Below are 14996 nucleotides of genomic sequence, written 5' to 3'. Positions count from 1 at the left end.
ACAGTTTTAGCATTACAAGTAATGGTAATGTAATGCATTACTTCCAAAAATCTTGTGTAATGCTGGCATTGCATGGCATTACTATACTTTTCTATGCATGTTCATTTGTAAAATCGTGATAAATTGAATAATTGAAATTGTATTTGATTAAATATTGTTTTAATAAAGAAAAATGAATCTTGAGATAAAAAGATTTTAGTTGTACGATTAAGCATGTTTAAAATAAAAATTAAAAATCAATTCTTAAATTGTCAATATAACTGGCTTTATCAACACAATTTCATACCATTTTAAGAGTGTTGTTATTAATAATTTCAAATCATTTGAAAAATGAATTCCAAATAGCTGTACATTTAATAAATTCCTTACTGTAAAAAATGTGTCAACAACACACAGTGCCCCAAGGATAATCTAAGTACCAACACAATTTATTGTTTTAAGAGGTGCTAAACACCCCAATCACCACCCTTGGCTGTGTTCCATTTGAATAGAGAACAGATATACACCCTAAAAGCACAAGGAATGCACCAAAGAGAATACACTGTCCAACCATGATCTCTTGCAGCTTAAAAATTACTTCCAGCATTATAACTCATTTTAAAATAATTTTACTCTCTCTCTCTCTCTCTCTCTCTCTCTCTCTCTCTCTCTCTCTCTCTCTCTCTCTCTCTCTGTTGTATACATGTATCAAGTACAATAGTTTGGACTAATAGAAAATACAGGATTAAGATATGTATACACCCGACAAGATGCAGTTAAAAGATACATCTTGTGAGTATTTGATCATCATTAAGTGCAACAGCAATCTTGTATAAGTCATTAACTTTTTTGAACCTGATAGTGAACATGAACCTGTAAATACGTTTAAGCATGAAAAATGTAATGAAACGTTTACAAAAATTATTTTGTTAAGCTTTTAAAACTTTACTTTACTCATGTAATGGTATTGTAATGCATTACATCAAGTTATAGTAATGGTAATTTAATGCCCTAATTCATGAAGTAATGGTAATGCTATGCATTACTTTAAAATGTAATTCTCCCCAAGCATGTTCAGTACTGAGCCTTTAAATACATGTACACACTATCACTCAAACAAGGTGAAAGAGTGAAAAGTTTACGACAACGACAACAACGACGACGACAGACAGCGGACAAATTTTGTGTCGACTGTTAATAAGTAAAATTACATGTACAGTACCGATCAGACCCAACCTAACACCAGAGTAAACCCCAACTAAACCCCGGGTTTACTTTCTGGGTTTACTTTTTGAAAATTTGTGTCCACTCGGGGTTTACTTGGGGTTTACTCGGGGTTTACTTTCGGTTTACTCGGGAATTACTTAAGCCTTTTGGAGTCACCTATACGCACAGATGTGTGAAGCAGACCTGTATTTTATCTTATCCTACTGGCTGTGATTCCTGCCCCTTGTATATTCCAAATACACGTGTAGCGTCTGCTTTCAGGGTATACTTCTGATCGGGGTTTACTCTCTGTGTCCACTCTAGGTTTACTTGGGGTTTACTCTGGGTCCACTCTAGTAAACCCAGAGTAAACCCAGAAAGTAAACCCAGGGTTTAGTTGGGGTTTACTTTCTGTTAGGTTTGGTCTGATCGGTACTGTACTTATGAGGGTTGGATGGTCGTGGTTATTTTTAGACTTTATTGATCTCCTTAAAAAAGAGCTATAAATGAAAATATAAAAATACCAAAATTAGACATTGTAAATTTATGTATTTATTTACTAAATAATAGTTTATTGCCAAACAAACGACATCTTGAAGTTTTAGGTAGATATTATGGTAATTTGTTGACCATCCAGCCTCCTTGAATTGATTGAGAAGGAAAAGTATAGTATTTCATGTATGCGAAGGTTAACTATTTAAACTAAATTCTAATTGACAATCTGAAGTCCGTCCGTTCAAGTCCGTGCTCTTTAATGAAGAATTTAAATAAATTAGAAATGATTTCAGTTAGCATATCAACAACATATTTTTTTGAAGAAAAAAAGTTTTAAGAGCCAAAAAATGCGTCAGGATAGGTCGTTTTCAAAATTGCTTTTAATAGTGAACTTGAGCATTTCTGAAGTGTAAGATATCAACAAATTTCCCTCAAGCTAAATAAACCTCTTTTTCACTCGCTATAAATTATATAAGAAAATAAGATTTCAAATATGTTTTTGTGAATTATGAAATAAACTATGAACATTTTTTCGTTAATCTGTTTGTTATGTTTACAATTGATGCATAATAGGTGGTGAAAAAAAACAATCGATCGATATAGGAAACAATACAGCTCTTTTTTCAAACATGCCTATGATGCACTTGGCTTTGTTTTTATGTGTTCCCATAAAAAAATAATATTTTTTTACTTCAAAATTTATATCTTTGAAAAGAAACCAATTCTGATGGTATAATTAGGTGAACAACTTATCACTTGTTAATTAAAGGTAATTGGTTTGCTTAGAAAAGTATTCGACAAGTAAGAACCAAGAAATCGAACCAGGCAGCTTTAATCTACAAAAAAACAAGATTGTCTGTTTTACTACAAAACAAAATTAGAAAGCATCTAAAAAATTTTTTGAGTTATCTTGTATATGGGACATGAAAATATACTGTGCTTTTTACACCAGGCCCTGTACAGATTTCAGAAAATTCCAGCACTGGACAAGTATGACATAAATTAGTTTGTTATTCAGATTTTTCAATAATACGTGTACACATACTTTATATCATGTTGCATTTTATCCCAGAAAATTTAACTCATATCTTGTTTAATATGAAGTTCGAAAAAATAAAACCAGGTAATATTGTGAAAAATGTGTGACAATGTAAATTTTTTTAACCTAACTTCTCAATCTTTCTAAATAAATAAACTAAAATTAATTGAAAAAAATCATTAAAAGCTTGGAGAAATGTCGATTTGGGAATATCTTTATTATAAAATGGAAAATCAATTAATATGTTTTGAAACAAGCCAGAAGTCATATTTGAAACATGAATTAAATACAAGTGGATCTAACATATTTTATGAACAAAGGCTTAGTCTTTTTCATGATTAAAGGGCAATTACTCTAACAAAAATTGACACACTAAAGATGAACATGATAAACCAATTTTTGGTACATAATTATTTCAAACCAATATATTGTGAATATCAGAAAGTCTACTATATGGCAAGTGTCGTATTCAAAGCAAGATTTTTTTTTTCAAAACACCACCTAACATGTCAATTAAGATCATCAGAATAGAAATGTATGCATGTCGAACTTACACAGAAAGAAAACAAATTAATGACAAGTATATCACTAGTAGTCGATTTAGAATTTCTAGCTGTAGAATTTACATTCTGCAAACAATATAAAAAATGACCTTTTTAAAAATTGTTCCAGTACAGAAACTTTAAAAAAAATTATAAGCACTCTCTACAGATTTATATTCCTTTAATAAATGTTTGCATGAAAAACCTCACAGTTCACACAAAACGACAAACCACTAAATTACAGCTTAACGTCGAACTGAGCATGTTCGTTGAAATCTAAAGGTGAAGGTTAGTGTCTGAGGAATCTCTGCGTAGTTGTGGGTTTTTTTTTACAAAACAGTATGACCACATGTAATCATTCAAACCACTTTATTAATATGAATGAAATATTTGTTTTTGACTTTCCCTCCTGTTTAAGACCAAGGGAACTATCCTGCAACTTACAAAACAATGCATACTTCATTATTCCTAAAAATCAAGATTGGTTGAAAACTAGTTCAGTCTTTCGGGAAAAGGTGATCAAAATGTAAAAGTAAATGATGGCAACAAACACCATACATATTTTGATAAGAAAAGCTCACTTATTACTTTTAAAAGGAATTCTAAATATTGGATCAGCCTGTCCTAATACATTGACATGGCTAGAGGCAATGATTACTATTATAATTATTCATGAACCATAGATAATTAAGATGTCCTGTGATTTGTGTTGAGATGGGTTTTGATCCACCAAGTCTCTTGTTCTCTATCCTCCAAGCCTAATGTCAAGTGAATTAAAAGCAAACAAAGAATTAGAAGAATCATATCTTAAAGAAAATCATCAGGATCTAGGAATTAATTAACATCGTGTCATAATTTAAACTTAACCTGTTTCTATTTGAATATGCATCTACATGTATTTGTTACATGTACTCCATATGTACCTATAGTGTTCTGACTTAACTATCCTATAATCGTGTCACCTAAACAAGAGGAAGCATGATTTGGTTTAAAGAATCCACACTGACAGAGTAATGTCCCTTTGTACATGTACTTTGCAGACTGGTCAATCGCGTATGTATCAGATAGTGACAGCTTAAAAAACAAATACTCTGCAAGGACAAACATTGATTCGGTCTTGGAGACATCTACTGTTTGAATCCTTCTCAAGGAAGTATGGGAGTCTACAATTATAGGCAATTAAAATGTTATCCATCCATTCATTAATTCAATAATAATAAAATGTAATTCTATAAGAGTGGAGTCCATAAGTCAGACCCCCGACCAGGTGCTAAGTGAACTCTAGTTTTTGCGGATTCGCTCTGCTATAAGGCTTTGTCCAGTCAGTACTGCTTATCACAAATGTAGGGTGTCAGGGATAGTTAAACTGTTTGAAAATTGAAGGAGAAAATCTAAATTTAATTATATTTAGAAATATATGATCATTTGATGAGTTTGTTTGTTGTTGTTTTTTTTCTTTGATTTTTTGGTATTTTTTTTTATTGGAGTTTTAAAAGTTAGTAGATTTTGTATATAAAAAAGGTGTGTGTGTGTGGGGGGGGGGGGGGGGTTCCCATATAAAATTTGTTCAACGCCTACAAAAGTCCAGTGGCTGAGTGTTTAACTGATATGTGTTATAAACAACACCTGATTTTTTTAAAAACTAATTTCATATCAATTTACAGTTACATAACAGACATTGCATGACAGAAAACAAATGCTCCAATCCCAAAAATAATTAAGGTGAAATCATCAGCGTCAAATTCAAATAATTTTAGCATTATACAGTCTGTAGGACGACTTTGAAAATGATATTTTTTTCCGACATACTATTTATATTCTCTATAATATCAAAAATGTTCTACAAAACAAATTCTTTAGACTTTTCAAAGTTAAACAAATCAGTTCATTGATTTTTGCTTTTAATTTTAACTTGTTTTACAAGAAGGACTGTGATTTACAAATACTTTTGTAGTGTTAAACATGTATCTCCATGATCGCCGACACCATTACATGTATATATTTTCTGCGTGTCTAGAATTAAATCACTCATTTGGATAAGGTGTATGAGTATCATATTAGATATCTAGGGATAGCCAGGTAAATTAAAACTCTGATAAAGTGTGATATATGTACAGTAGATTGTCACACAGGTAGTGCAAACTTCAAAGTCAATGTTCGATTTGGTAAGTTCATATATCTATATTCACGCGACTGCATATTCTTATCATAAAGTAGTTTTTTAAACAATAAAATGCTTTCTTTGGTAATTCATGCGGTATATCAAGTTCGCGACATTGCATAGCGGGTTATGTGTTTTTGTTTCTGATATGATCGCTACCTTCATAACCCGCATGAATCATCAAAGAAAGCAGTTTATTGTTCATACTGACATTTGTCTTTTAACAAATTAATAAATTGATCGTAAAAAGTAAGAAACATTAATTTTTGAAATGGTACAATTTCATTTAATATTTGCCCTAAAACTCAAAAGATTTTAAATGTTTTAAATTAATTCAGTTTTATGGTGAATAAGTAACATCAAGTCCTTATTTACACAACATGTGTACGTCATGTACAATGTACATTAGTACTTATTGATGGTGTTCCTATTGACCTGCTTCGACCTTTGCATTTACGCCTTTATGGCAAAGATGCAAGAGTGAGAAGTTTCGAAGGCGGAAGTGCAAAGGTGCCAAGGCGAAGGAGCGAAAGTGCAGAGTTGCAAGGGCAAAGCGCGAAGATGCAAAGATGAAAGTGGGAAGATGCGAAGGCAAAGAGGGGTGCTACTATCGATTTTTCGCCTTCGTAACTAATTCGAACTCTCGCCTTTTTACTCTAGTTTTATTTGCTTTCATTTGGTTGATAACATAGTTTGATACAGGTATCGTAATTCCTCTAGGTTTGCCATATGCTCTCGGATGTTATTGGCATGCATGCTCTAGACAGTGTGGAGACCATTGTGCTAACTAAAAAGTTCATTAATATTTTACTTGGCTATCTGACATATCTTTTATACAATGTTGGCTAAGCCTAATAATGCTGTACTCCATATAAAATGCAATAATCGCCATACATTGTGTGTATTTCCAGACTTCTGTCACCTACCAGTTTGCTTACCTAAGATCGATACCATGGTTAAAACAAAGAAACATGTAAATTTATTCTGGCACAAAATGCATAGATGTTTAGTTATCCGAAGTTTTCGTGTTTAATATTTGCAGACGCCATTGTTATAGTTGAAATTATTAAGAGCTTCCACAAATACACATTAAGGGCGAATGCGAAAATGCAAAGAGGATAATGTGAAGTTGCAAAGGAGAAGGAGTGATAGTAGTGTCCAACCCCCCAACCCCTTTGCCTTCACATCTTCACGCTTCGCGACGCATTCTCGCACCTTTGCTCTGGCGCCTTCGCACCTCCGCATTTTTGCCTTCGCAACCTCGCATCTTTGCATGATTTTTTAATCTACTAAAATACGTACTTGTGAATTAGGATTATCATGAATATATTATATCTCTATTATGACATAGATCGAACAATTTAAATTAGATTTATTTTATATTTCTTTATTTAAATTTGTAATGTCCTTTTCAAAATTTTAAGTTTGGGCCATAAAAAGACATTTTCCTGCACGACGTCAACTTTCCCCCAAGCAGCATCCATGTTTTGTCTCAAAGGCTTGGTCCCAAAATATTGGACTGGCTTCAAAAAACTGGCTTGATCTCAATTATGACCTCTACAAAATAGTTTGGCCTTAATTTCTATTTCTTTGAGTTTTTTATATATTTAAAAAATTCATCATTTTTCATGATTTATTTTAAATACACATGAATCATCAGACTTAATATTTTTTTGTATTATGGTGATAGTTCTATTGAAGCATATACATATATGACTACAGGTATAATTGTTTTTCATATATTATGATCCATTCATTAACCACGCATCACCTGTTGATTACAATAGAATTTTATGCATTGTATATTGGTATTGGTATATTTAGAATACATTTATCCATGGGTGAAACTTGAACAGATCAGAACTTTTTGCGACCTAAATGTTAGTTAGAATAAACAATTTGAACTCTACCATGATTTGTTTTCTTTTTTGCTCAAACAAATATTTGATATAACAATAGATATTTTAGTATTTTCTGAACCTGAGAACAGTTTAAGATAAGTACACATTGAACAAAAATGTCATGGTAATGCAGCAGTGGTGTCATATTCTTTTTTTAGTGCTTTGGAATTTAAAATCCGACTAGATCAAAATCTATAAGATTCAACCACTCATGCCTTTAGTCGCATGAATGTTTCATTTCATTAGAACTATCATTATATATGACACGTAACGCCATTTAATGTAATGTTACCTGTGAACGGGTCGTAAAGCAATGAAAAAATCAATAAAATGTTTAAATATGTAAAGAAAAAATAGACATTGTACTCTACTGTGAAAACCATTTCTGAAACGTAAAACTGATTGTATTAAATTTTCTTTTAAATTTGACTGTTAAGTTAAACACGATAATTTTGTATGGTATGTGTCCGCTCAAAAAGTATTTTTTGGGCTGCTTCACCGACCAGCTCGAATTTCTTTACATTAGTGAAAAGTTAATGAACCTCTTGTTTAACATGGGAATGTCATTCAAAACTGTTACTGGGTGTATACATATTTACAGCTATGGGAACGATGGCAAGTTTATTGTCCCCCGTGTCATTTTTAAAAAAAATGATTATATGTTCATGACAATTATTCAAAATGCCCATTTTAATTGCTAAAAATAAAATATACCCCAGTATTAGAGGGACAAGAGAACAAGAAAAATAACTCGTACATGCTTGGTACGCTGTTGTAGTTCTTAGTGGGACAGCATGTAAGATATTTTTATGGAAAGCTGATTTTTGTATTCATTTTTTTTACTTAAATACGTATTTGTTGTGAATAAGGATCAACGTGAATATATTATATCTCTTTTATGACATCGATCAGACAATTAATCTTGTGAAATTTAAATTAAATTTATTTTAACCTTTCCTTATTTAAATTGCTAAAGCCCTACTCATATTTTTAAGTCTGGAACATAAAACACATTGTTCTGCACAAAGTCAATTTCCTCCCAAGCAGCATCCATGTTTTGCCTCAAAGGCTTGGTCCCAAAATATTGGACTGGCTTCAAAAACTGTCTTGATCTCAATTATGACCTCTTCAAAATAGTTTGGCCTTAATTTTTATTTCTCTGTGTTCTTTACATATTTAATGCATTTTTCATTTTAATGATTTATGTTAAATACACACGAATCATCAGACTATATAGCTTTGTGTATTATGATGATAGTTCTATTGAAGCATATAATTATATGACTAAAGGGATACACTGTAGGTGCTTCTCAAAGATTATGATCCGTTCATTTATCACGCATCACCTGTTGATTAAAATGGAGTTTCATGCATGGTATTGGTATATTTAGTGTACATTTATCTATGGGTAAAACTTGAGCAGTTCAGAAATTTTTGCGATCCGAATGTTAGTTAGAATGAACAATTTGAACTCTACTATGATTGTTTTGCTCACACAAATATTTGATGTAACAATCGATATTTTAGTATTTTCTGAACCTGAGAACAGTTTAAGATAAGTACACATTGAACAAAAATGTCATGGTAATGCAACAGCAGTGTCATATTCTTTTTTATAGTGCTTTGGAACTTAAAATCCGACTGAATCAAAATTTATAAGATTCAACCAGTCATGCCTTTAGTCACATATATGTTTTATTTCATTAGAACTACATGTATCATTGTATATGTCACGTAACGCCATTTAATGTAAAGTTGCCTGTGAACGGGCCGTAAAGCAATGACAAATCAATAAAATGTTTAAATATGTAAAGAAAAAATAGATATGGTACTCTACTGTGAAAACCATTTCTAAAACGTAAAACGATTTCATTTCTTTAAAATGTTTCTGTTAAGTTAAACAAGACTATTTACTCCGTCACCTTTTGGATTGCATGCCTACTCTAAAAACAAGAGGCCCATGGGCCACATCGCTCACCTGAGGAACAAGAGGTATGATAAAATCAGCTCAGTGGAGTCATAATACAAACTATCTGGACAATGTACAATAATTCATGTAAATCCTGTATAAATAAAATCCATTTTCCCCTGGATATTCTTATGTTTATAATCATTAGCCCCTTTTCTAACAGGATGATTTTATAGTCATATCATATGTTGAGTATTGCAGATCTAAAAAAGATCCCTAACAATAGTTTATATATGGGATATAAACGTACATCAAACTCTGAACTTTCTCGTGAGGCCAAAGAATTGTTCCTAGGGCCAAAGTCTTAACAATTATAAAGAATCATCTGGCTGATTAGTTTCTGAGAAGATTTTTAAAGATTTACCCTATATATTCCTTTGTTAAACTTTGACCCCCCCCCCATTGTGGCCCCACCCTACCCCTGGGGATCATTATTTTCACAACTTTGAATCTACACTACCTGAGGATGCTTTCACACAAGTTTCAGCTTTCCTGGCTAATTGGTTTCTGAGAAGAAGATTTTTCAAGAATAACTCTGTTTATTCCTATGTAAAACATCGACCTCCCAATGTGGCCCAAACCTACCCCAAGGGGTCATGATTTTCACAAATTTGAATCTACACTACCTGAGTATGCTTCCACACAAGTTTTAGCTTTCCTGGCTAATTAGTTTCTGAGAAGAAGATTTTTAAAGATTTACTGTATATAATCATATGTTAAACTTCGATCCCCCATTGTGGCCCCAATCACCTTCAGGGGTCATGATTTTCACAACTTTGAATCTACACTACCTGAGGATGCTTCCACACAAGTTCCAGCTTTGCCGGCGAATTAGTTTCTGAGAAGAACATTTCTAAAGAGTTACTCTATATATTCATGTTAAACTTCGACCCCCCCCCCCCCCCCCCCCCCCATTGTGGCCCCATCCTCAAGTGAGCTAAAAAGGTTAAGTTTACAATTCAATAAGTGGGTTTCTGGAAGAACATATTTTGAAAATTTTCGTAATAAATATTGACAATTTTTTATACTTTTTTTAATCTTTAGCTTTTAAGATATGTGTACAAACATAGAATTGTGAGCAAATCTCTGTATCTTGCTTATAATTCGAAGCTTAACACTCAAATATGGTTAGTAAATAGAAATTGTAAACAACATGCACTACATGTATAACAAATAAATTTTTTTTTTCGAAATGAATCGTATATATATACATGGATATACCTACATATTTCCGTAAGCGATATCAAACGCTATTTAAACTGAATAAACTACAGAAAATGCCGAGCATCTCAACAAAACCTATTGCATTAATCTACCATTATGCAACAGATAATGCCGAATTACCGATAGAATGAATTGTATTTCAGTACCCCTAAAATCAGATTTTGCTTAATTTGCACAGGTAAACAGTTAACGTAACTGTTTGATTTACCGAAGTCTCTGATTGATTTGATACGTAAAAATCACGAAATACAGACGATAGTTTCCAGGATACAAAGCATAAATAATGAAAACGAAACGAAAATCAGAACAAGCTAACACCAACGTCATGTGTGAAAACCGTCAACGCATTGAAATATTTAGCCTCAATTTACTTCACAAAATCGTCACCAATATATTTTTCATGTTTCAAAACTTCCCTTCATACGCGAACTGTTGCACAACAAGCAAATTCATCATAGTCAGATCGACCCTTTTTCGTATAATGTCATGGCTGCTTTAAACAAAGAACCTCGTTTTAGAAGTATGGAATACGAGTCTTGGTAAAATGGGTATGCAAACCCGGGCTGTGGCAAAATAAATGCCGGGGCAGATCGGCAATCGTCAATTCCAAATACGCATTATTTTGCAGCAATATCTACAGCGAATACAAATATACTAGTCCATCAAATTTCCTGAAATTTTAATGAGATTGGCAGATTAATAACTGCAAATCTTTTGTTTTGCCCAGGCCAAGTCTTGCCTACCCATTTTACCGGATGCCGAGCCCGATTGAAACAAGCCTTTCCTTTATTATTATTTTCGTAATAACTTCGATTTGAAACAAAATTACCCCTTAATTTTTGCAATTTATATTTTCCTTCCCATAAGGATAATTTATCCTAAACTACGTTGAATTTTCCTCGGTAGTTCTTGAGAAGAAGATTTTTAAAAATACACCCCCCTTTTTTACAGTTTCAAGGTTTTCTCCGCTTTGAATACAGATCGGACTTTAATGTTTGCAATTTATATTCGCCCTCCCATAAGAATGCTTTGTGCCAAATTTGGTTGAAATTGGATAAGCAGTTTTAGAGAAGAAGTTCAAAATGTAAAAAGTTTACAGACGGACAGACGGACAGACAGACGGACGGACAGACGGACAGACGGACGACGGACAAAATGTGATCAGAATAGCTCACTTGAGCTTTCAGTTCAGGTGAGCTAAAAAGTATTTATTGGGCTGCTTCACCGACCAGCTCAGATTTTTTTACATCTGTGAAAAGTTAATGAAGCTCTTGTTTAACATGGGAAGGTCATTCAAAACTGTTACTGGATATATACATAGTACTGGCAATAGGAACGATGCCCCCACGTGTCATTTACAAAAAATTCGATTATATGTTCATGAAAACTAATCAACATGTATATTTTTATTGCTAAAATTAAAATATCTAAGAGAGGGACAAGAGAACAAAAAAAATAACTCGTACATGCTTGGTACGCTGTTATAGTCATGGAACAACATGTAAGGTATTTTTATGGAAAGCTGGTTTTTTTTTCTTTTTCTTTTTTTAAGCATTAACAACGATTCGATATAAATGACACTTTTTGATACGGACATGCATATACTCCTTTTGTAGCACCCAGATCTCAGGTGGAAACATATGTGCACGTACATGTACCTTCAACACATTCGATATTTTTTTTACAAACAATGTATACAAAAACTTCAAGTCAATCAGCATACATATTTTTTTTTTTAAATTCTTCAATTTTTTTTATTGATGCTGCATGTAACTGTACCGGCTCTCATTGCTAATTACTTTATAAAAAGACCTTTTTTTCTAATTAGTTGTCTAAAAAGCAACATATCATCAGAGACACACAAATCATTATATTCAACAGTGTTAGATAATTTTACATTTATTTTATGAAATAAAAATACAGATAACGATTATATTTAGAGCTTCCTAAATAGGACTACGTATAATCTATACATAATATAACACTGGTGTATACAACTACTACAGACTAGTATATATTTTCTTCTTTTAAGGATATTTATAAGTTGAACTAAAGCGGTGATATAAACGTAAATGTACATGTAATACCCTTGCTCAGTGTTCAGGGTACATGTATATTGCATTACTATATATCACAATATATTTACTAAGCTTTCTTTTGTTTTATATTTCAATGATTTTAGTGCATTATAATGTATATGTAACACATCTCTCTTATTAAATACACCTAGTTCGATCTTTGAAAAACATTAAATGAAATCTGGGTTTGTTTTCTTGAGTCTGTTTGCATCAGGGCTTCTCAAAAAAACAAAACAAATAAAGGAACCCGGATAAGCCAACGAAGCTTTTAGCTACCGCTATGATAAAAAGCAGCACTTTGTGGCACGGTAAATGTTAAAGTCATATGTTTGTACAGTAGTTGGCTTTAAACTGATAACTTAAGTTATCCCTGTCGTAAATATCATCGTTAAGACATGAGATATCAAGAAATTCTTTTTGAAATATCTCATGTTTCGATCATTTTACATTTTACAATTATTTGCTTGCAGAGATTGATAAAGAATGATAACTCTGACATGACAAAATGCACGTTTATTATCTTCTCATTTAGCGCCTGTTACAATGGATCAATAGCATACTTTTTTGTTCATTGTCGATGAAAGATTTATCAAAGAAGTCCATTCTACTAAACATTGATTTTCGTTATATGGCTCCAATTTGAAATATCACTATCGCTCAAGTTACAATTGGTGTTTTTTTTTCAAAGAAAATCGATAAAGTTGTACATGTTCTACAGCAAATGATTTATATAAACAATTCATCGCCCATTATTTATGTAAAGCATTATCGTTATTTTAGCATCCGAATTAAAGATGACATATTGGTTTCCATGTGTAGCTGTATAGGCTATTGATATCGGTTGTCCATCTCTCTGTTATCGAGGTTGGGAAAGAAAAAAAAATAAAGATTTTTTCATAAAACAAAACCCTAAGATTTTAAATTCGTTTTGTTTAGCTGACAAGTCCACATAATAATCTAACAAGTGGTTGCAGGCACTCTGGAATCATTTACTATAGATCTTAACCTGAAACATGATAGTGACGTCGTCAATTATTACTATATTCGTACAGGACAACTGAAGAAATATGTAAATTTAGAATAATATCAAATGACATACGCCTGCTATTTGGTTTAGATGTATAGTGGTTTCCTTGTGATACAATTTATGACATGTTCTTGCTTATTGGGACGCCAGTCCTGATCTTGAATATTGATTCCACAGGCACTAAGTACATTGACCCCCCCCCCTTCACCCCTTCGTCTTCAAGTGTTTTGAAAATATTAAAAAAAGAACTTGAGCTGAAACACAATTTTCTAGTTTAACTATCCTAATTTGTAAAAAAAAAAAAAAAAAAAAAAAAAAAAATTATCGATAATGTAGGCAGTTAATCTTTTTGACATTTGTTTGCATATATATCCTATAACCGATTCTTAAATATTATTATATAAGCAATCTTTTGTAAAATTTGATATAAAATGAAGCTTTTATTTACAGTATCTTAATCCACTTTGTGTTAAAATGATATTGTTCAATTAACTCATGGCACTGCACCATTGAAAATGATTTTAGTGGTATCGATATGTCTGGACGTTAGCAACTAGATTTGTTTGTCTTGATTTGTACTTTAAAAACTGTGCTTGGACAATTTGGATGTTAGGGTCGCTTGTTTGCGAAATAAGAATAAATAAACCCCACATGGTAACTATATTGGCATGACAGAAGTATCTTGACAGGCTTAGCGGAGAAAAAAATAAAGAGCTAAAAAAAAGATTTATAAAGCGAAGTGTAAAGAAGCAATTAATAGCGGTTAACTCCCGAAAAGATTGTACGTAATGTTTTGACTGACCTTTGTCCAATCAGATCGTAGCTAAGCGGAGTTAAGACATTGCCGCTCGTGACTTGAATGAGAATGAGAGAGAGAGAGAGAGAGAGAGAGAGAGAGAGAGAGAGAGAGAGAGAGAGAGAGAGAGAGAGACTTGAGTAAATGATGAGGGGTGCCGATGAAGAAACAATCATTAGTTACAAACTTGCAAACCAATTAATTAAGATTTGTATAAAAATATTATATGTATATCCTATATTTGTATAACTTTAAAGCGTTTTAAAGAACAATTGTGAAAAATTCTTTGGCCGCACGCCGTCGACAACATGTACATATATAAGAATGGCGTAGCTAACCAACTAAATTTCCTAGCATGGAGTCTGAGAATACATGCATTAAATATTTTGAAATGCGAACGAATGATCACTTATGAATTTAGATGTAGTAAAAAAAAAAGGAAAGACAACACTGGCGAATGCTTAGAGGAAAAATAAAACAATTGCCGACAAATTCGTCCTAAGGTAATGAATGTTTCACACTGAGTAACCATGAAGAAAGGTTTTTATACAAAGTAAATTTAGAACCTATGTTTATTTC

This window comes from Crassostrea angulata, unplaced genomic scaffold (genome assembly GCF_025612915.1).
Source record: "Crassostrea angulata isolate pt1a10 unplaced genomic scaffold, ASM2561291v2 HiC_scaffold_45, whole genome shotgun sequence".
Lineage (NCBI taxonomy): Eukaryota > Metazoa > Mollusca > Bivalvia > Ostreida > Ostreidae > Magallana > Magallana angulata.
Note: the sequence above shows the minus strand (reverse complement) of the source record.